The following is a 24,423-nucleotide window of genomic DNA, read 5'->3' on the forward strand; positions in this document are numbered from 1 at the left end:
AATGTGTTTACTTATAATCAATGGGAACATTGTCCAAAACCGCCAAAAGGCAGTTCAAAAACATTTTATGAAAAGTTTCCATACGCCTCAGGGTTTAATGTCACAAATCCAGAAACGTTTTATTTCAAAAGTGCTATTAAGACAGGAATGAAAAACATGTTGACTAATCACAAGTAGTATAATCAAATCAGCATCATACGTTACACAGCCTGATGGCCGACAACCCGGGGGTCCGGCGGTGTGAAGTGGATTTAGTATTCTCATTGTCTAGTATCGATCCGAAGTGCAGGCAGCATCACATGCTCTTGTGCATTTTTGACTTTTCTCCCTCTGAAACATCCCTGTAACTCCCCCTATTAAACTACCCTCCCCCTACCCTTCCCTTAGCCTCATAAAAGTTCCCTGCTTTGTTTCGCATCACCCGCTTCAATAATAGCCCGACCCACACCCGACCTCGTATCCGATAGTATCTGTATGGTAAAAGGGCCCTGAAGGCATCCAGTCCATCTGTCTAGGTGTTAGTGCGGTGGCTGGAGGTACCCTCGTGTGGTGCGTGTCCCCCCAGAGAACCCCCGCTGGTGTACCTCTCACTCAATACTCCCCCCACTACCCGCAGTGCTCCCATCCCCGACTGTGTATCTAGGCCTGCTCTCGTCTCACCACGTTAGTGATTGTGTTCTTAGATGTCGTGCATGGGTTCTGCCACCAACCCTTGCGAAACGCTATCTGTGGGACCCACATCTTCGGACTGCTGTCCCTGTAGATAAGTCTGGTATAGAGCCCAGAAGTTTTTCGGGCAGCCTTTTGGGGGTAACAGCTCACTGTACGTCTCCGTCTGTGTGCTACAGTACAGCATGTCTCGAGCCCATCTGTCCTTAGTCGGTAGAGGGCCCCGCATCCAACACTGGGCCACCACTCTCCTGGCCATTAGCACCCCATGTCTGTGACTCTGCATATCGCCCTTGGGAGTTCCCTCGTGTTGCCTGGGAGTGCTATTCCCGGATCGATGTCCAAGTCGACCTCCAGCAGATTGCTCATCTCGGCAAAGATTTCGCGCCAGAATGTCTGTACACCCGGGCACCCCCATGACTGGTGCAGGAAATCGGCGTCCGCCGACCGGCAATGCTCGCAGTGAGCCTCCGGTCGCAGCCCATATCTGTGAAGCCGTGCTGGAGTGTAATACACCCTTTGAAGGAATTTGAAATGTATGAGCCGGTGTTTCCCATTTAGGGAAATACGTTTCGTGTTTTCACAGCAGTAGCACCACGTTGCGTCGTCCAGCGTGACTCCTAGATCTCTCTGCCACTCCAGAAGGGCTTTCATGAGCTGGTGTTCCCCCTGTGATCTCGCTATACCGTAGAGGTTTGTCAAGAGCTTCTTGGGTTCTTTGTGGTCAATAACGTATGATAGTTCTGGGACTTCTGGAGGCTCCGCCATATCCGGACCCAAAAGTTCAAAGAGGGCGCTCTGAGTTCTATGGAAGTGGAATCTTCGGAGTAACGGTGGTTCATCTCCATCTCCCCGCGCTTGGTCCCAGGTTTTGGCGGTGCCATCTTGGAACAGGTCACCCGCCTTGCTCAGCCCCAATTTCTGTAGCTCCTGCGTGACCGCTTTGTCTACCATGGGCGGGAGCCAGTGCATCCACTCTATCGGCATCTCCGGCGAATAAATCAGCGCCCCCCCCCTGCGAAACAGGAGTGAGTGCCAGGCGTGATTAGTAGAGAAGATGAATCAAGTATTCCCGTCCGACGATCCTGTGGTTGGCAGATCGTTGCTGGGACCGGCAGTGGATGGGCGAATAAGCGTTCCATCCTGACATGTGGGATCAGCTTGTCGCCATGCACCCAAGTATGTAGGTGTGACGCTTGGGCCACTCTGTAGTATAATTCAAAATCAGGTGCCGCCAAGCCTCCTAGGCTATACGGGAGGGTGAGCGTTGTCCATTTGACTCGCGGCTGTTTCCCTGCCCACGCCAGTTTAATCATCAGGCTAGTTATGCGGTGAAAGAAGGCCTTAGAGAGCACAATTGGAAGGGCGTTGAAAAGGAACAAGAATCTTGGTAGCACTACCATCTTCATTATGGCTATGCGGCCTAGCAGCGTGAGGGGTAGTTTGCACCAGATCTCGATATCGTCCTCCAGCTTACTGACCGCTCTCCCGTAGTTTTGGCTGACGAGCAGTTCCGGGTCCGTGTGGATCTTGATCCCCAAGTATCTAATTGGGTCTTCCGTCCACTGGACAGGGTACTCCGTCTCCACTCGGGTGGTCACCGGAGTGAGGGTGTAGAAAACTAAAAGTCTTAATAAGATTCCAGAGAAGGAATATATTCCAAGTGAAGTTTATTGGTAGGTTTGTGCCTCTCCAGCATGATATTAGGAGACTCTTCAAACTGTTTTTTTAATCCGGCAATAGCCTCTATATAAACATTCCACTCGCTATCTCCTGAATCAGCGGCTGGAGGTGGGATGGGTACCAGACTTTTAAAAATGCGTTGTGCAGCTAACCCAAGACTGCCAAAGAGAAGAGCAAACTTCCTAGGAGGAGAATAGTCAGATGCGTCAATTGCCAAAATGTGATTTTCAAATAAGCCAAACCACTCAGACCATAACAAAGTAGGCTTTCCCGGTTTTTCTAGGAAAGGAGGGGGTTGAGTGACTTCCCTAACAGAAGCCATGTTATGAATATTAAACAGTAAATGCTAGAAAATAAAAATACAGGATGTGCAATAATAGAATTAGCAAATAAAGGAAAATGCAAGGCTTATTTCACACAAATAGAATGCAATATTAGAACTAGCAAATAAACGTGCAAGACTTATTTCATAAGTAAAATATAAAACCTGCATAAAGACACGATTTGCTGAAAAGTAAAAGGCTTCATTAATGGCTCGAAATACAGCTTCTAGTAACAGCTGTTAACACTTGTCTGTGAGGCGTGTGAATCGCCGAGGAGGTCACACGCAGATAATAAAGCAAGACGTGTGAATCGTCGGAAAAGCGCAAGCGCCAATGGTTGAAGCTTCAGACTTCACTAAAATGGCCGCCTGCGTAATGCGTAGCGTCGTAGGCGTGATTCCCAGAATTCCACGCGTATCCCAGAGTTCCAGGCGAAGACTGCGATGTTGGTGTTCTGAAGATGCGATGCCGGCGTTCCAGGGAGACCGGTAAGCGCGTAATTTAAAATGTGAACATCGTCAGGCTTTCTTCCAATCTTTTCGACAAATCGAAGACAGTCCTTAGCCTCCGATTACTGTCCTTAGCCTCCGATCACAGTCTTCAGCCTCTGACTAACATCATCGGCACTCGGTCGAATGGAAGTGTCGAGAAACCAAATTCAAAGTCGCTCCTCCAAAGTGCAAATCTCGACAGAACAATCCACTTGACCAAACAAACCAGTATGGTGTGAAAAGATCGTAAAAGAATCGTTCGAATAAATCCAAATTTGACGGGAAAGATTTTTTTTTAAATTAAAAAAAAAAAGTAAAATCCGCCAAAAATAAATCCCTTTGCGTGGGTCGGTGATGGAAACAATCCCGATCGTCGCCAATATGTAGAAAACTAAAAGTCTTAATAAGATTCCAGAGAAGGAATATATTCCAAGTGAAGTTCATTGGTAGGTTTCCAAACACAGGAGGAGCGCCTCATCAGCCAGGAGTCCAAGCAGCAACTGAACATACACAACGGACGCCTGGCTTCTGGAGGCGCCCTTACATTCAAAAGAATACATGTGTACATTCTGTGCATGTGCTCATACAGGCGCTCACGAGATAAGGACAATTAGCACGAGAATAGAACAATCAAGAATAGCAATACACTACAGAGGGGCAGCACCACCGATTTTGCCCAGTTAAGTTTGAGCCCCGATAGCGCACCGAACCTAACCACCTCTCTCAGGAGTGGGGGAAGCGTGGAAGCGGGGTCATGGGCGTACAGCAACGTATCGTTCGCATACATAGATACAACTATTTTGTACGTGGGGAACCGCACTCCCTCGTGGCTATGGTACTCTCTTAGGGCACAGGCGAGAGGCTCTGCAGCAAGCGCGTACGATAAAGGGGATAGAGGGCATCCCTGGCGGGTGCCCCTGCCTATGAATAGAGGGTGGGAGATCGCATTGCCCACACGAACTCTAGCCGAGGGGCCGTCATATAGTGCACCTATCATTTGGATAAAAGGTTCGCCAAGACCCATACGGCGTAACACCTGGAGAAGGAATGGCCACTCAACGGAGTCGAACGCCTTCTCCATATCCAAGATGAGTGCCACCCCTGGTACATCCTGCCTCACATGTTGGATGGTGCCCAATACTGTTCTTATATTATATGTAAGGTTTCTGGATCGGATGAATCGCGCCTGTTCTGGGGCCACTAAGTCAGGGGCCAGAAGTGCGAGTCTATTCGCTAGCACCTTGGCGTACAGTTTGGTGTCGACGTTCAGCAGAGATATTGGGCAGTACGAGCTACAGTCGTCGGGCAGTTTACCTGGTTTCAAAATGGTAACTATCATCGCCTTTCTCATGGAACTGGGCATGGTGCCTTGCACGCTTATGTCATCCAGGAGGGCGTGGATGTGTGGCAGTAGCTGTTTCTGAAATGCTTTATAGAAGTCGACTGAGAGTCCGTCAATGCCCGGCGCACTGCCCGAACTCATGGAGGCTAGTTCATCTCTGATTTCGTCCATCTGTATGGGGCACATCAGGAACTCTCTGTCGGAATTCGGGAGAAACGGGAGTTGTATGTGCTCCAGATAGTCCAGGATTTCAGCCGACATGTCACCACCCTTGGAAGAATATAGCACCGAGTAATAGTCTCTGAAGACTGCGGCTATTTCCCTCTCATCCGTCACACTATCTCCGCCCGGGTTCTTTAATTCTGAGATTAGCGCCTTTCCCCTTCGGCCTTTGATGACGTTAGCCAAGTCTGAGCTTGGTCGCTCTCCCTCACCGTATGTGCGGGCTGTGGCATTCTTGCCTATGTGTTGTACCTCTCTGTCCGCAGCCTCGTGGTATTCCACCAGTAGTCGCTTAGTGTCACCCTCTACGGTGTCATCCAGGTTAGATCGACTCCTTGCCTCGAGCGCCTGCAATCGGAGCTCAAGGTCCGCTAAGGTGGCCCTGGTAGCCTTCAGGACACTGGAGTGCTTGGACATCGCTATGCCTCTGATATAGACTTTGAATGCCTCCCAAATCGTTTGGAAGTCCTCCACCGACCCCACATTCTTCTCGAAGAACACATCGATCGCCTCCGCCAACTCAACGCGGAAGATCAGGTCCAACAGGGAGTATGGCGGGAATCGCCATGTGAACGGTGCGTATCCCTTCACTGGGGTAGCCAGGGTTAACAAAATGGGGGAGTGATCTGAGAGAGTGCGCGGGAGCACCTTGCATTGCCTTACTGATCGGTTGATTCCCGCAAAGACAAACCAGTAATCTATTCTTGTGTGTATGTCGTGAAATGCGGAGTAGTGTGTGAAACCGCTCCGCCCATCGTTTCTGCTCCTCCACACATCAATCATATCTAGCATCACTAACTTCGCCGTAAGCGACTGTGCAGCCGCGGAAGGCAGACGGAGGGGTCCCGATGACCTGTCAATGTCTGGGTTTAAAGTCAAATTAAAGTCCCCCCCACAGTACATTTGGGTTGTCGTGCCTGGCTATCTCACTGGCTAGGGTATCAAAGAAATCAGGGGAATTGTAATTAGGGCCATATGTGTTGACTACCAACAGGTCCATCCCTCGCCCCTTACAGGACGCTATGACATACCGTCCCTCCGTGTCGACTCCCAAGGTTTGGATCTGAATGCCTGATTTTGGGTTAACCCAGGTGAGGACCCCCGAGCGTGTGTGGTGAACCCAGCTGCTGCTACCTGTCCCACCAAGCTTCTAGTGTGCAGCATATTGCTCGTGAGTGGGAGGTGCGTTTCTTGTAAGAGAGTAATATCAATATTGTGGCGCCTGAGATAGCACAGCACCTTCCTAAGTTTCCGATGATCATTCAGCCCCCTGACATTCCATGTGAGGGCGTGTACCAATATGGGCCTCTCGTCAGCCCGCTCACCATTTACCTCAGGCATGAGGACGCTGCATGTGTTCTAATAACGTAGTCAGACTTGTAGGGCAGGCTAACTGGCGGGCAAGCAATCGGTTGCAGCAAGCACTGTGTGTACTTCGAGGCAAGGCACATCGGAACAAAACATAACAATCATAACTTTCCCCCCGTCTCATATCGCCCCCTCCCTCCTCCCACAGCAGACCAACCCCAACTCGGCCTAGCATGATAAAACAGTCCCCTCTCCTCCCTTCCCCAAGTTCCCAAGTCCCAAGTAGGGTCCAGTTGTGCCCTCAGCCCTGGGGCAGAGGTCGCCAAGATCAGTGCAGGGTGCATGTAGTCAGCATGTCTCGACCACGAGAGCCGCTGAGCCCCGCCGCTCCCTTATCATTGCAGCTCTCACGCCCCACATCGCGCGCGCCCCCTGCCCCCCATCGGATCCCAACTGCAGCTATGCAGGTCCCCCCCCTCGCTGAATAACCTCAGTGTGGCTGTCCATAGCCCAAAGATCGAAGGTGGTCCCAAGCTCAAGCAGCCCAAGGTGAAAGTACAGAGGAGCCAACCCCAGTATAAATTGCAATGATCTCACCGGGGGTTCTCGAAGTCCTTGCTGCTGCTAGGCCACCCCCGCAAGAAAGCAGGGGGCGATGAGGGAGAGTTGGAGGTCTCCCAATTGCCTATTCCTGATCCTCCAGACCACTGGTGTGTTCCTGATCGTCGTTCTGGTCTTCCGGGTTATGATGTCTGTCTTTGGACCAGGTCTTTAGTGCTTTTTGCAGTACTTTAGGGTCCGTGAAAAAATGGGAATGCCCTTGTCTGTTTATGCGAAGTTTTGCTGGGTACAACATGGCGTAGTCTAACCCAAGGTCGCGGATCTGCTGCTTGTAAGGGGCGAAGCGGCGACGTTCCTCCTGCACCCTTGCAGTGAAGTCCGGGTATAAGGAGATTGATGATCCCTCGAAATGCAATTTTCCCTTTTCTCTGGCTATTCGTAGAGCAGTGTCTCTGTGCCTGTAGTTCAGTAATTTTGCAATAATTGGCTCAGCGGGCGCCTGGTTGCGGCCGCGGGCCTAGCGATCAGTGCGCTCTTTCAACGATGAACATGGACGAAAATACGTCAGTTCCAAATAGAGTGGTGAGCAGCCGCTCGACGAACAATTCCATTTTCCGCACCTGGGTCCTTTCCGCCACACCCGTGATTCGGATGTTCGATCGCCGGGAGCGGGCCTCCAAATCCTCTGACTTATCCTGTATGACCTGCAATAGTTTCCCCATCTGCTTGCGATCTTTGTCCAGGTCCATTTGGGCCTCTTCCACCTCAGTTAGGCGCCTTTCGGACATATCCAGTCTTTCCGCGTGTTTGTCTACACGCTCCAACATCCGGTCCATCCGATAGGTGAGGGCATCGAGTTTTGAACCTATAGCAGTCATGCTGTCCTGAAGGCTCTTCTCCATTGTGACGAGAAGGCCCTTGATGTCCGTGTAAAACGTGCTCTCCGGGCCTTTACTCTGTTAAGCGGGCGATGACTCATGCGTGTCCGGGGGCCGCAGTCTGCGTTGCTCGAATGCCAGTTTGGACTGCTTTTGGTCCCCCATGCCCATGTTTCCCCCGCTAGTAGTCGTCGAGCGGGTCTCCACCCTGGGCTGTCCTGTCGCTCGTTGCAGCTCGGGAGGGTTACCTGACGTCGCGGGTTCGCCCTCGGACTGTCCGGAGACATTTCTGGCCGCAACCCAGAGTCAGGCCTACTGCCACGTGTCGGGCCTGTCCACGCGTTCCTTGCTCTCACTGGGCCTCACACAGGGTCCAGGCGGGCCCACACTCACTGTCGTGCCACGATGGCCACACACCGTACAGCCGGACTGCGTGGGGGTACTATGTCTCCATCCTGGAAAATTAAGCATCCAGTACAAGTGTTTCTCCAAGCGTAGCGGCGCTCCTCTGTTAACGGTTGTCTCTCCCCTCTCGACTGTGCAATGAGGCCAGGGCCGGCAATCGCCCCCGTCACACTCTCCGATGGTGGGGAGAAAGGAAGGAGTGCAGCCGTTGCCGTGTCTCTTTGTGCGTTCCCGGTCCGTACGAGTGGCGCGGGCCCACCCGACTTAGGGCTCAGCAGTGGCAGCACATCGAGTGACGTACTCCGGTGTGGTGTCTAGGCCAGTGCCCGGCTTAGCGGCCTAGGTCACCGCTGCGCCGGTCCCGGATCGTTTTCGGCCGTGGAGGCTCGGATTCTCCTCGCTCTTTCTCCTCTACAGTCGGGCACCTTCCGGGGGCCAGTAGGCAGCGCGGCTGACCACGGGGCTCGGCTATTTCAAGATAAATGCAGGATATTTAGGAGCGACGGCACGGAGCTCTCACTTCAAGCATCCGCCATCGTTGCCGGCAAGCTCCGCCCCCCATTCTTCAAACTTTTATGCGGAGCTGTCTACATTAGGTTTTAACTTTTGGAAAGACAACATTGAGACAAAAACTGTCTGGTGCACAAAAGACTGGCAGGTGCAAGGTTTAGAAGCCTTATTCAGAGCCTGCATTATCCCAGAACAAATAATGTTTTTAAAAGACACTGTCCAACAAACATCTTGTCTTGGCTTGGCTAAGATAAAATATTTAAACAAACTGTCCATACCTAAGCCCACACCTGACAGTAATAGCACTGCAGATGAGGAGGTAGACGTAAAACAGATTTTATAACAGAACAGAACTAATCCTGATTGGAAAAAATGGTTAATCTGGCCCACAGACACAAATAACTGTCAAGATAGATTCCTGAACAAAACACAAGGGTTCACAGTAACTAGGCCAGATACAAGATATTCCCAGAGACAACACTCAGGAATGGTTACAACATATAGTGTAGGAAAACTATGCCTTGAGTGGCTACAGAAATCCAACCTTCCAGCAATTAAACAACACTTAACTTTAATCAAAGAAGGGGTTGATTTACGAGACTTCTTACTTGGACCTCGTAAACCACGTCAAAAGTGTTTCATATATGCCGGTATATACTCTGCTTACAATGAAGCATGGAAAATCACGCAAATGGAAACTGCAGCAAGAATACGAGAAATTGATTGTATTAATTTAGAGAAAGTTTTCTCTGTAGTGGACAGTGGGTTAACCATTGTATCCTCTGCCATTGACATAATAGAGCAGGACTTGCTAATGCTACAACATGGTCAGTCTCAATTACGTTCTATAATGCTGCTAGGCTGGTCGTTACAAAACCTCCGTTCAGGCTACGTGCCATGGCGTCTAATCAACACCACGTCATTGTTTACTGTATTTAACCTTACAGATAAACAAATCTCTTTGGAACAAAGAGGAGTAGACTATACAGTGCTGAATATAGAAAAACTGGAAAGATTACCAATAACTGTTTCAGAGAAGCCAGTCCTGGAATGGATAATACATGGCACCATCACAATACCAGTGATGATTTTCCAGTTTCAGTATTGCTTAAGACACATACCAGCGGGCCTGTATGAAAGGTTAGGTAAAGAGTACATTAAGTCGACCTGGAATTTACCATACACACACAAATGTTGGAGTGGGGGATAGGAGGTATTTCTTAGTGGAAAAAATTGTAAGAATTCGCTAACCGGTACACTTTTATGTGTAGGTATTAATTTACACGGAGCCTGCGAGGGTTCTTCAAATAACCTTTCCTGCCACCTGCACGGTTCTCCAGCAGCAGTGATAGACCCAGTTTTTAGGCAGCTGTCCAATGGTAGCTACATAATGTTGAGTGATCACAGCTGTTGTGGAATGATGCCAGGTATAACCTATCTAGTTAGTGTGTCAGCCAGGGTCACTTGTTGTATGCAAGTTTTGTTTCCTAAAAACAAGAAAGACGGAGAGTCGCCGCTTTGGCCTTCACTGAATATCTCTTCTATACGAATTGATACTTTAAGCAGAATGAAAGCCATTCTTTTGCAAAAAACGGTGCCACTGACCTCATTCAGAGAAACGTATGATCTGCAAGTCGCAAGGACTTCTGCGGAGATACATGCCCTATTATCATCAAACTGTCCAAAACATTTCGCAGAAATGTTAGGTCGCATCTTAAACATGTCTGATACGAGTCGTATTGTACATGTATTTAAGACAGTTTTTTTCGGGACTGTCAGCACCATTTGAAGCAGTTCTAGGCATTTTTTCAAATTGCGTGCACTCTGTGTTCGGCGGCCTGCCTCTCATTTTGGGACTCGTAGCAGGAATTCTATTTTTGTGTCTTCTGCTCCGATATTGCAAGTCCAGTCACCAACGATACCCAGACTACCATGGAGTACACTCTCCTAGCCATGCCGTACTGTGACAGAATTACACAGATTCTTGGCTTGGCTCGTTTAAGAGGTCTGAATACCACATGGTTTCTTTCGTTCAGACCAATCTGGCAAGATTGCATCTTACCTGTTCTATGATGCCTGCTTTGCGGAGAAGAATGCGTGTTGGACGTTTGTCTTAAACTTCCATCAGCACGAGAAATGGATTTTGACACTTTGCTAGGTCCGGTAACGGCTCATGCATCGTGTTGCCCCCAACGGCTGCCAATCCAGATGACGGCATTCGTAGAGATCTAACCAGCAACTACAGCTAATGATGAGGTACATGGAACAACAGGCACACAGGTACCATCTACTGCGAAAATTGCTAATGCGAATGACGCTGGCGGCGATGCTTCTCATCTGTGCTCAATTGATCTACTTAATGAAGTAGTTCCACTTTCACCTACAGTGGTAGACGATTTCTTTGCCAGCCTAGACGATTTGATGTTTTCTCCTGACACCGAGAATAACTTTTGAAATCTGCACACAGCGTTCCATGACCTCTAACTTTGGCCTTTACTTTTCATAAACATTCATTCCAAAAGCTTTGGATCTCTATTTTTCTATGACTAATTTTGACTTTTCCCCCAAAACCTGAAAAAACTTTTTTGGGCGCAAAGTAATCTGCTTAAAGTAGAACTATTCTTAGAGAACATACATTCTTTAAATACTTCCTAGAGACAATATTTGACCTTGTCCTCAAAACCAAAACAGTATATTATTTCTGCTATGGGATGGTCTCGACTTTTTCTTCTGTAAAATTAGAGCCATTTCATAAATGTCATTACATGATTCATTCAGTTAGCTTTGCCAACATCATAATTCATGTTTTAAGTGATGCCTATCGCTTTTAAATGTATACTGTACAAATGCTCAATTTTCTGTGCAACCTTTTCAAATGCATTTTGTGTGTTTTGGGTGGGATTGTAAACACATACTTTAGATATGTTTTAGTGCTTATAAGTTAGTAATGTTAAACATAATAAAGTGGAGTGTGTGTTGCATATGAATTTGAGACCCTAGTGTAATTTTCCGGATTCATGCCCTTATATAGGTATAAATCACCCTATCCTTATATAGGTATAGAAATCATAACCATATTTAGACTTAGCCTATGCAGTCCAAATACGGCATGGCTACTTCCACTAGTTCCGAAAATCCACAACAATTTCTTGGAAAAACCCGCCTTCAGCAGTCAGGACTTCCCTTTGCTTGAATATTGATTTGTCCAAGAAATCATGGAGTTTTTAAAGAACTGAGTCTTTGATGACGTTATTATGTCCAACCTTACGTCAAACTCTGCACCTTCAAGGTATAAATAGGCACACACTTGCCCTGGCAAACACACAGTGGTTTGGAGCAGTTTGACTATCTACTTGCCCGATGCGTCTCGCCGCAGAAAGTGCCGAAGGAAGCCGACCCTCCAGCAGACGCACTGAGAGAGACGCTGTCTTTTCTCTTGCCGAGAAATCCAGCTCCAGTGTTTTCCAAGCTACCCTGTGGGTTGTTGGGAAATTGAGTCCTGAGAGAGAGTTACCAGACCTCCTTCATTCTAAAACCAAGGTACAGATCTGATTAGACCCTTAGAGAAATCTTGGATAGGTTCTTGGCAAAAAGAATACTGAAACTAAGCTACACCTCACTTACTTCTTCCCTTGTACTAGACTTAGGTTAGGTACACCGGGGTAGGCGTATTTTAGAAGCACCAGTTGAGTGCTTTTAGTCTTTAATTATTAATGTATGTATTCTATGTTATTTTATATGGCTTAAAAAACATATAATGCTTTTACAGTATTATTTTATCATACTCTTCGTACTGTACGCATTGTACTTTGCAACCAGTATTACGATTGTTGCAGTTCATTTCCTCTGCATGAGTAAGAAGACTGTTCAATAAATACTTTTATTGAAAACGCCCATCTCTCTATTTCTCTGCACCTCTGGTGAAACGAAGCATGCACGATTTACTGAGTGAAATAACTATCTATTGTTTCCGCGACTCTGAAGATACATTTTTATCTCTGGAAACAAAGTAGTCATGTTTTAAGAGGTTGTCAGAAACTAATCCCTTCTTTTTTATTCGAGAAAGTTTCTATTGACCTCTGAGCTAGCTGCCACTCACAATTAAGTCTAATATATTCGATAGAGACCTAGTAGACCTCAGTCCTATGTCTGATCTATAGTATATGATATTCCAAGGTGCAGAGCCTATTGGAAATATAGGAACTACACTACAAAAACACCGGCAAGGTTACACAAACAGCCAAGGTATGTGGCCTTCAAGGTCACAATTATATGTTTTTGCATTGCTAAAAGTTCAGCAATACTCCGAGACATTCGTAGAACACTCCAAACTCTAGAAGTGGAGCTGAAATGATTAGAACGCAATATGAGTAGCACTTCAAAGGGCAATGAGCAAAAAGAGTTAAGGGATAAATTATCGGACTAAAAGGACATAGCAGATAAGGAAAGTCTATTCCATGGGAAATATTTTATGGCCCCCAAGTATGGAGACGGTGAACGGCGTGGGAAGGCACTAACAGATGAAATACATAGACCCGCTTCTATAGCTAAGTGCTGGAGTTACATGACCACGCTGGTAACACACATAGAGATGCTTCTGAACTACTTCAGTGGCCATATTACACATGACTGCACTGGCGCTAGTTGTCACTGTGCGCCAGAGGATGCAACTGATGGCATCACAGAGGATCGGTTTATAATGTGCCATGATGTTGGCGCAGACTTTGAGCTCTGTGTTTCTGTTCATTACATCTGTGTGCCTATTGTATTAGTGCACAGACGCAAATGCACATGAACACAAACATATTCTGGCGCACAGTGACAACTAGCTCTGGTGCATTACGGCCCCAGGTATTTACCACACATTACTCTAAACTATAGACCCCTAGACAGCATCAAGCAATATACCTAGCTGCTTATCTAGAGGATGTGGTCCTTGGGTGGTTGGGGGACGCCCTGTGGTAATTTCTAGATGCGCCACCTAGGGTAAGATGAAATTTGCACTGCAATAATGCAGATGAAGTCTGGTAAAGCTCCCTGACCAGACGACCTTCCAGTAGTTTTTTACATGGCCTATGTGGACCACCTTGCTCCAATACGGAAAACAGTGTATGAGGAGGCACAAGAAATAGGAGTCCTTCCTCAGACTATGAGTGAAGCACTGATAATCTGCTGCTTACATGCTCTTTGGCCACGGAGGTGTCTGCATAGGGGCTGCTCTTTGACCCGCCCGCCCGCAAGCCGGAGGACTCCAATTCCCGGGATTCCTTGTGGCGTGAAGCGCCACGCACAACTTGATCGCGCCAGGAGACGCAGATAAGGCTGTCCGAGACGCCGCTGCGCGGAGAATTCTGCGCGGAGAATTCTGCTGCATACCTGCTCTTTGCCCTGGGAGGTGTCTGCATAGGGGCTGCAAGATTGCCGGGACTGAAGCTCACTCTTTGACCCGCCCGTCCACCGGAGGACTCCAATACCCGGCATTCCTTGCCGCATGAAGCGCCGCGCACAACGTGATTGCGCCAGGAGGCACAGGTAAGCCTGACGGGACCCCGCTGACTGAGTCCCCTCTGCGAGGAACGCATGCCAGCGTGTGCCAGGCGAAGCCCGGACCAAGGGCAGGCCCGTTTAAGCCCGTTCAAGGCCGAACAAGTACGGGACGGGCCACTTTCTTTCACCTGCCATTTAAGGAAAGTCAAGGTCAGTCAATAGATATCTGGTTTGCTTTTTCCAATTGATTTTCTCACTAGTGGGCTCTCTGCATTCACATTAAGGATTTACTGTTGCAACAAGACCCCTTAAAATGGCATCCTCTAAGGTGGGGAAAGGGAGAAAGTCGATCCCAGGCGGGTCGTTTGCAGGTACTCTCGACCAATTCCTTACTAGGGCATCTTCCATGCTTGCACATCAAATAGACATTGCTGAAAGAAGGCTCTCCCTCGACCCTACTTTCGACAAACGCTCATCTCTTGGCCGTTTGGTCAGGCGTCATCGCCTAACCAGCAAGGAACTTCCGGTAATATTTTATCGGGGGCTGGGAATGAGGGTTCCCATCAGGTCCTAATAGAAATACAACCCCCGGACTCACCAGTTAGTGTGGATGGTGCCCCTATTGTTCAGTGTGCTCCCGCTCAAATCGAAGACTCTTTGTGTCTGCCACCCTTGAAACACCAGACTCGTTCTGCAACTAGTTCCAAGACGGGTGAGAAGCTTCTGCACCCGCTTTGAAAAGGAAGCATGGAGGTGCATTTTTAAATAAGAAGAAAGCCAAAATGCAGAAATATAACAATGCAGGGTCTGGACATACGTCCTCACTAAGTGGCAGCTCAGCCATTGTTTAGCAACATGACCAGGTGCCAAAGACTCCAGCTGCCGTCGAAGCCGCCTGCCCCACAGAACCTGGAGTGGATTTCTGGGTCAGAATGGAAACCATCGTTATTAAGACGTGCCTTCCTCTTCATGATAGACGTGCTACACCTATAGACGTGATAGCACGTAAACACCCACCTATCGAACCATCTTGAAGCAGTAGACGGCCTGGACCCTTCTCAATCTGGGTTCAGGCCAAATCACAGCACCGAATCAGCCCTACTGGAAGTTACTAATAACATCAGGTTGACACTAGATAGTGGGGGCTCCATGATTCTGGTGCTGCTGGATTTGTCTGCTGCTTTCGATACGGTGTCCCATGAAGTGCTTCTCGGTCGTCTGAGGGGTGTAGGGTTGGGAGGGACGGCCCTGTCCTGGGTGGAAAGCTTTCTTTCCTGTCGCTCCCAAGAAGTCAGGCTGGGCTCCCACAAGTCCATCTCCAGGGAGCTCACCAGGGGTGTGCCACAGGGCTCATGTCTTAGCCCCACATTATTCAATGTGTATGTGGCCCCCCTGGCCGACTTAGTAAGGCCATATGGGTTTACCCCGATATCCTACGCTGATGACACCCAGCTGATGTTCCCCTTCAAAACCTTCTCACCTGCCCTGCAAAAATCCTTCGCGGAAGGCATGAGGGCTGTGTCATGCTGGATGGCTGAGAATTGCCTGCAATGTAATGTGGGCAAAACAGAGGTGCTACTGTTTGGGGAGGCAGCAGCACTCTGGTCTGGGGATTGGTGGCCCACAGAATTAGGACCTGTTCCGGTCCCAAAGCAGACTGTCAAAAACTTGGGGGTGTTATTCGATCAAGCCTTGACTTTTAAACATCATGTCGACCAAGTTGCTGGCACCTGCTTCAGAGCCATTGGACTTCTGAAAAGGGTGTTTCCTTATATACCCGATGGTCACAGGAAAACCCTTGTCCAGGCACTGGTGATCAGTAGATTGGACTACTGTAATGGCCTTCTTTTGTCAACCAATGAAGGCCAATTAAAAAAACTACAAGTAGTCCAAAATACGGCGGCGAGGCTTGTTCTCAATCTTCCATCCAGAACTCCCTCCCGCCCTTTACTAGCTAAACTTCACTGGCTGCCAGTGCGGCAACGCACAAAATTCAAAATTCTGTGCACCATTCATAGGTCTCTGATAGGAAAGGGTCCTAAATATCTGACAAAAGCTTTCCTTCCCTACGTGCCAGGCCGATCACTTCGATCGAGTAATCGGTACCTATTACAGGTCCCTAAAATAAAAAAATCCCGCCAGGGAGGCCGCGCTCTGGCATACGTAGGACCCACCCTTTGGAATGCCCTCCCCCTCTCTCTCAAACTCATCACCAACCACTTATCTTTTCGTAAAAACCTCAAAACCCACCTTTTCACCACCATTTAATCAGTTTGTGTTTTACCTTTCTGTTTATGACTAGCCCGGGGTTAAGCACTCTTGTTTCCATCTTAAGCGCAGAGATATCCCTTCGGGGATCTATTCAGGCGCTATAGAAGCACATAAATAAATAAATAAATAAATAGACTCAATGATATCAAGAACAGACTCTTATGTCTAGAACAACAGCACTCAGCTGTCACAGGGGAGGGGGCTGTTCCTCCACCAATTGATGCTAATATCATTATTGAGAGACCACAGGAGTGTGATAAAGTATCCTCTAACCCTTCTGTGATACTGCCAAGGTCTAACTTAGTTGATACAATTTCCCAAAGTGTGCCGAGAGAGGGACAGGTGGTGCAGCCTAGGGAGAACACTGCAAACAATAGTTGAGAGAGGAATAGAACTAAAAACCAGGGGGGTGGAGGGTCCCACAATTCCCAAGCTACACCCGCTAGCAGTAACTTTTGTGCTTCACCATCTACTGAGCAAATCTTCCTAGATCTTCCCCCTGAGTGTGCCCCATATGTAACAGTTCTTACCGGGGTTCCATAATTGGATGGGGGAATAGGGAGGACTATGGAGACCTTAAGAACAAGTGCATCCACTGGATGAACCTTAATGGGCCATTACCTCCGCACGTATCTAGCGAAATCCTCTTTGCTCGACGTGTTGATTGGGTAGGAACTAGGGTGAAAAGTATAGGGGGAGACTGTTTAGTTATTAACTTCAGGAACAGTCGGGTGGTGGATTATATAAGCAATTGGGCTTCGGCTGGTCCTGGCACCAAAATTCAAACTTTCCCCTTGACTTATTTTTACCCTACCTTTAGTGGTTCTGGAAGACACCAAACCTGGGGAGACTGTGAATCCCGGGGTTATAGGGCTCAGATGACCCATGGTGCTCGAACAGCTAACAACACTAACATCGCTAGAGGTGACTTGCTTCCCTTGAGTAACAGATTTAGTGTCTTGGACCAGCTAGACTGACAGCCAATTATTTGTCCATCGCAACTTTCCGCCTTTGCTGTGCAGGGCACTATTGTTGCCCATGTACGTTCTGACAGCTGTGTGTGTTCCAGCAGCGTGGCTGGTTCACAGGGGGGGGTGGATGCCTGTTGGGGCCTCAGGGTGTGTGGGATTGGGGGGAATTGGCGAGAGCTACCGGATCAGTGTGGTTCCTGCTGTTCCCCGGCTGACAGCCGCAGGTTGTCCGGCCTCTCTGGTGGATGTGGGTGGGATACACGGGGGAGGGCTGGAAGTGAGGGACCACATTTTGAGCTGGAATACTGCAGAGGATTTGACTGTCCTGGGAGGCAGTTCTGATCTAGTCCATTCCCAAATTGGGGTGGGGGACCTTAAAGAACCGATTAGAACCCCCCAATTAACTACCCAGGTGGAGGGTGGTTGTTCTAGGTGAGCTAGAGGAGATGGGCCGCATCCCGAGTGGAGATAACACTGTGGATTGTTCTAACTTGGAACAGAATGAAACTGGGGTGGGGAAGTAAAAGGGATCTATTAGAATCCTCTTGTGGAATGTGGCTGGGATAAAAAAATAAGTGGTGTCCAGAGTGGGGCTCATTTGTGGGAAAGAATGATGTTTGCCTATTTCAAGAGACCTGGGCACTGGGGGATATCCAGAGGAGTTTGGTCTCAATCTTTAACACACCAGCAATCTCGAGGGGTAGGGGCAGACCCTCGGGTGGTCTTAGCACCTAGGTAGGTACCCACCTGGGTGCACAGGCAGTGTCGATTCCGACTGATTCGCTAGATGTGCACTGTGTTCTTCTCACTCTTCCAGAAAGCAGTCAAACGGCCATAATAAATGTTCACTCACGGCAAACTCAAGGTGGAAAGGAGTCTGGAGTCATCAATCACCTTAGGCAGTTTATTTTAACCCTTGACCCTGCTATTATTTTAATAGTCGGTGGAGATTTTAACTGCCAGTTTGAGCCACTCACTAATGTAGTAGAAGATGGCTTTGACGACGTGGACCAGTACTGGCATATTCCAGAACCCCAGATACCAGTAGTCAGAGCCTGGACCCCGCTGGTGCTCCAAATTAACTCCCTCACTCTTTCGTCCTCTCTTAGAGCCTGCAATGGAAGGACAAACTCAGACAGACCTGGCCAAATGACATTTAATAGAGAAGGCCATAATTCTATTCTCGATTATATCATGGTGGAATCTAGAACTTGGGGGCTGGTTGTAGATTTCCAGATTCATCCCAGGAACGATAGCTACCATAACCCCCTGATCATGACACTGAAACCTGGGAGCCTGGTTCTGCCTCTAATGTGCCAGATCCCCCGCTTATATTATCTAATAATAGGCGGAGAGTTAAATGGCCACAGATATTAGGATCATCTGATAAGCTTGCCGATTTATGCCAGAGAGCCCTGCCGTATTTAGGTGATATGGGCAAGTTGGAGACCAATGCCCCAGACTCAGGGCCTGGGGATGAGTCCTTGATTATACACCTAGGTCTCCTTCAGAATCTAATAGAGGTATTCTACCCGATGGGAAGTGCTAAGTTAAAAAGAGCTGTGGCTTATCGTTGGTACAATGCTAATTGTAGGAAATGCAAAATGGATTTGATTCAAGCAGTAAAATCACAGGATAAAACAAGGATCAAACAGTGTTGTCAGCTGTATAAGCGGACCCTACAGAGGGAAAGGAAAGAGTGGGAAGCAGATAACTGGGAAGACCTCAGAATTGCCCTAAAGACCAAGGACTCGAAAACCTTTTGGACAATTGTTAGCTGTGGGAGTGGGGAGGATAACTTGGCGACCGAGCCTAATATAGCTGCATCTGCTTGAGAGGTACTCTTTGATGCTTTGTATGCCTCTCTAGTTGATGAGGGCCTTCTAGTCCCTTTCCCAGGCCTCCTCCATGAGTATTATCGACTGGAGGGGGCCTGGGAGATTACTCTCCTGAAGGTGGAGGGTGCTATTTCTAAACTAGTGCCTAAGAAGGCGCCTGGTTTGGATAAGCTACCGGGGGACTTATTCCGGTCCCAACCAAAGATTTCGGCCCGCTATTTATGTGTTCATTACAATGCGATATTAAATGGCATGAATCCTCCGGATACGTGGCGCGGTGCCGAAATAGTCCCCATTTATAAAAAAGGCTGCCCCCTCAAACCGACTAATTACAGGTCTATCAGCCTGATAGATGTGACCCAAAAATTGTTGGGCTGGATCATTCTAGACAGAATCCAGAGTTGGATGGATGAAAAGGAAATTCTGTCTCCCTTTCAGGCTGGTTTTAGGTCGGGTATATCAACTGTGGACCAGTTATTTAGACTCCAGGTTTTATTCTGGAAAACGGTGATTGTAGAGGGTGGCAGCCTCTACATGATCTTTGTTGACCTGTGGTCAGCATTTGACCTGGTCCCCAGGAATAAATTGTGCAGGGTATTACTTGAACTAGGCATACCTTGCTATCTCCTGAACGTTCCAATGACACTACACAGCGGCACCTATGCGCAGGTTAGGTGTGGGAATAGTGGTGGTTTGTCAGCTCGTTTCCCGGTGAACCAAGGGGTTCGCCAGTGATGCGTTTTGGCCCCAACTCTTTTTTGCCTGTATATCAATGGACTAGTTAACCATCTCCTTGGAGTCAAAGACATAGATTCACCGAGGTTAGCTACAGGATGGGTGCCCGCTTTGATGTTCGCGGATGACACTTTGTTGCTGTCCAAGACATCAACGGGCATACAGCGCACCCTGGATGGCTTCGAAGACTTCTGTCTGTCAACGGGTCTGGAGATAAACTTGACAAAACTAAGTTTATCGTTTTTATTCCCCCCGCGGGAGACACACCCGAATCCCTTGCTGGGTGGTTTCCCTTTGGAGAGAGTTAAGATCTTTGAATATGTGGGTATTACATTGGGTGAACACCTAGATTGGGATTCGCAGTTGGCGAAAGCTGCACTTAAGTTAACAAAAGTAACTGGGGGGATTCAGAAACTACACAGAGAGTCTGGGTTCAAGCCAGCGGCTCCAGTTATCAAAATATATAATGATCAGGCCAGACCTGTAGCATTATATGGGACCGAACTCTGGGGTCACAAAAAACCCCATAACCTAGCCAAAGTAGAACATGCATTTATGAGAAATCTATTGGGCCTTCCTGTGAGTACCTCCCTTGTACCCCTTCGCATGGACCTTGGATTACTCCACATCAAGGAGGTTATGTCATTACACCCCTTAATGTACTGTAAGGGACTGTGGCCCGTGCCTGAATTAGAGTTTTATAAGAATGAATTCAGGGATATCTGAGATGCACTGAAAACCAAGAACTTCGGGTGGTTGTCCCATATAAAGACTTTTAGTGCAAGGATAGGTTTACCGGAAGTTTGGGATGCTCCTGATGTACCTTGCCCTTGGTTAACTAAAGCTGCCCTGCGTTCCCACTTTAGGAACTACAATTTAGCATCCCTGCATGCGAGCTCTATGGGGGGAAGACTGACTACTGAGTTCCTCCAAGTCAAAACAGATTATAAAAAGGAAGAATTTTTAGAATTGATATACCCTGCATCAGCCAGAAAATTATATATGCAATTCAGAATGGGTACTTTGCCACTTAGAGGGTTTACCAGTAAATGAGAGAGTGACAAGAGTATGGACTGCCCAGTTTGTGATTGCCATCTAGAAAATGAAATACACGTTTTTTTCTTCTGTCCAGCATATCTGGCTGCACGAAAGCACTGGGAAATTCCAATTTGTAAGAACTTAGGTTTTCGTCGGTGTGCCCAGGCACTCAGAGTTCTTAAATATGATACTCCTCCGCCTGTCGTTTTTGCTGTTTCGTGTTTCTTGAACAGTATGTGGCATATGGCATAGACGCAGAAAACTGACTAATGTAGACACTGATTAACTGGTGCCATTGTGTTTTATTATGATTCCTTGTTCGATAATGATATCAATGTTTAATACTTTTTAGGTGTTTACAGAACTGTATTTTTCTCTGTAAATTTGTATATTTTAGGCATAGTATGTATTTGTTGTTTTAAATTTTTCAATATATGCATTGTATCTGCACTTTTATGGCCCATTGTGGCTGAAATAAAGTTATCGAACGAACGATAATCTCGCTACTAAAGCCCAGGAAACTGCCTAAACAGTGCCACTCCTATAGACCCCTGTCACTAATCAACAATGATGCAAAGATTGTTGCCAAAGTGTTGTCCAATAGATTAAGTTTATTGATGGAGAAGCTGGTGCTTCCTGACCAGGCAGGATTTATACCAGGGAGGGCGACGTCCCACAATCTACTATAATGCAGGATATAGACCCGGAATTAGTGGCCTTGGTGGTCTTCATTGACGCCATGAAAGCTTTTGACTCTGTCGAGTGGGACTACTTAATAGGAGTCCTACAAAGGATGGGAATGCCAGCAGGCTTCCTATCATGGATAAAGATAATATATAATCTTCTGACAACTAGAGTCCTAATTATTGGCATGGGCTTGCCACCCTTCTCAATCATGCGGGGCACTCAGCAGGGCGGCCCATTACCACCTTTATTATTGCTTTGTCTATTGAACCCCTTGCAGCGAAATTACGACAGTATCACAGTGAGAGAGCTCCATACTACACCACACAACAAATACTAATTTCCCTCTATGGGGACGATGCAGTTGTACATCAGGAATCCGCACTTAAATCTTAATCCTATACTGAGAGAATTCATTGTTTTTGGAGAGGCATCTGGTATTCATATTAATTGGGGAAAGTTGCAGATTTTCCTGCTGACATCTACTTCTGCACCCTTCTTGCTAGACTATCCTATAGATTGGTGCGCATCAGAGGTGAAGTGCCTAGGTATAGAAATCACCACAGACAGGGCAGAATTACTGAAACTCAACTGTGGCACAGCATTGGCTTCTATAACCGCCTCAGTCACATGATGGATTTCTTTGCCCCTAGCGATGGAGGGAAACTATCACTTACTAAAATGGCAGTAAACTATGATGTCTATTCATGAATATACCAAACCACCTCGGCAGGCATTTTTTTCCTGCTTTAAAAACCGAAATGATTCGATTAACATGGGGAGGTACTAGTCGAGATTGAAGTGGGAGCTACTCACCAGACCCAACTCAAAGGGGGGATTCAGCGTCCCCAATTTATAGCCCAATTATGATTGTGCCCAAGCTCACTATGTGACATATTGGTTCCATCCACCCCATACATGCCACATATAGCAGTGGAGCAGGAAGTCATGGATCCGGTCCCTCTGGCGGGAGCTATCACTATTACCCCCAAAACTCGGGAGAGAGATCCCACAGCAGTTACATGCACTATCGTCGCTTGGAGACAAATAGCCGAGATGTTTTTTAAGTTCCAATGATATCTTCGCTCTTAATGCCGTTCATATACCACCCGCATGCTCACATACTCTTTGAAACCAGTTGCAAGCAATTGCTTCCTTGACACAAATCTGTGGTGACCTATACATAGACGGCACCTTCCGGACACTAGAGCAGTTTTTCAATGGAATAGACCCTGCGCCCGTGAATATATTTCTATAAGTGAGGATATGACGGAGTATTAGGGCAACCACGCCGTCCTTCCAACAAGAGACTCCGGTCCTGCCCCCACTACATGCACTACTACAATCAGAGAAGCCCATACATGTAGGCTCTTTACTGTATCACAATGTACAAATTTCATACACAGCTAGACAATGCAGGGCGCAGTGGCAATGGGAAAGCGAGATTGATTCTGAACTTTCTGACAAGCAATGGGAGTCCTGCTGCACACAAACAGGGCAGATATCTGCTAACAGCCGTCGACGCCTAATTCATTTCAAGTTCCTCCATCGCACTTATTACACACCAATTAAGATGCAAGCATTTAGATAAAGAGATGATCATAGATGTGAAACCGAGTGGGCAGATTTTCTACACCTTGCCTGGGGCTGTGACAGAATACATCAGTATTGGCAGCAGGTCTTTAGAGCAATTACACAAATGATGGAAACATCGCTCCCAATGTCCCCACTATTAGCTCTGCTGGGATACCCCGCTCAGGTGGGTGCGGTTTATGGGAGATATGTCGCGCTGGGACTCTTTTTAGCTAAATGTAGGGTGACCTGCTGATGGGGATGAGGGAGGGCACCCAAATTCAAGGAATGGCTTCAAGATATCGTATTCTGGCAGGAACAAACACTAACATATTCGGAGCTGCTCCGGGCCACATCTGGGCTGAAGGATAGATGCAACCCATTGAAAGTGTATCTACTAAATCATCCACTGGAAGATTCCCAGTAATCTAGCGTCGCAATAAAAAACAATGTTTTTAGGCATTTGGAGCAACAACTCAGAGGAGATGGAGGACACCACTTGTCTTAGTTCCAGACGGATGTCCAAGACTAATACAGTGCATTTAGCCATGGAGAAGTGTTTCCAAGCTGTCTATGGGAGATGATATGGGGAGAAAGAGACGTATATATTTTTGATAGGGTATGGAATTCAAGCTTGTATGAATAATTCGGTTTCACACTTGTGATTGTACTCTCCTAGATGACAGCGTACATGATCTGATGTATGTATGATATATGTAGCAATTTCACTGCACATGTACCTTTGATGGACTTCATGTTATATATCAAAGAAAAATAATTTTCACAAAAGCAAGAAAAGAAATATAGGGCAAGGGATTGTATGCTGGTGGAAGAACGAGGCATGATTTGGAATCCATACTATGCAGACTAGGCATTCGGCAATCCCGACATTCCTCAGCACCAGTGCAGGCTTCTGGGAAAAGCTTTGGGCCCCGATGTTACTCTTTTACAAATTAAGCACTGCAGATCTCTTACACTAAAAAAGCAAACTTTTTGCTAAAGGCCTTTGCTCAGCATTGCCCAGTTAGCTGAGTAAAAAACTGACTCTGCTCTGAATCCTCTAAGTCTGTCCCTAACATTCACCTACTACCAAAAGTTCCAAATTAATTTAAACAACTGTATCCACAATAGGAAACAGTTGGAACACCACGGTCTTAACCACGAGTGTTCCGACTCCGCAAGCCAAACCATGCCTGCCTTCACCAAGCTTTAACTGGGGAGAGAATGTAGCCTTATGGCTAGAGCGGTCAACCTCGAAGCTTTGGAACCGGGTTCAAGTGTCAGCAATGACGCTCAACACCCTGTGATTCTGGGCAAATCACATAATCTCCCCGTGCCTAACAAAAATGAATGTGTCCATCTGTAACGAAACTGGTGCTCATGTAAAGCCATCTGATTCCTGATGTCTTGAGTCTAGTTCGTGCTACATCAAACT

The sequence above is a fragment of the Lissotriton vulgaris genome, chromosome 5, assembly GCF_964263255.1.
Source record: "Lissotriton vulgaris chromosome 5, aLisVul1.2, whole genome shotgun sequence".
Lineage (NCBI taxonomy): Eukaryota > Metazoa > Chordata > Amphibia > Caudata > Salamandridae > Lissotriton > Lissotriton vulgaris.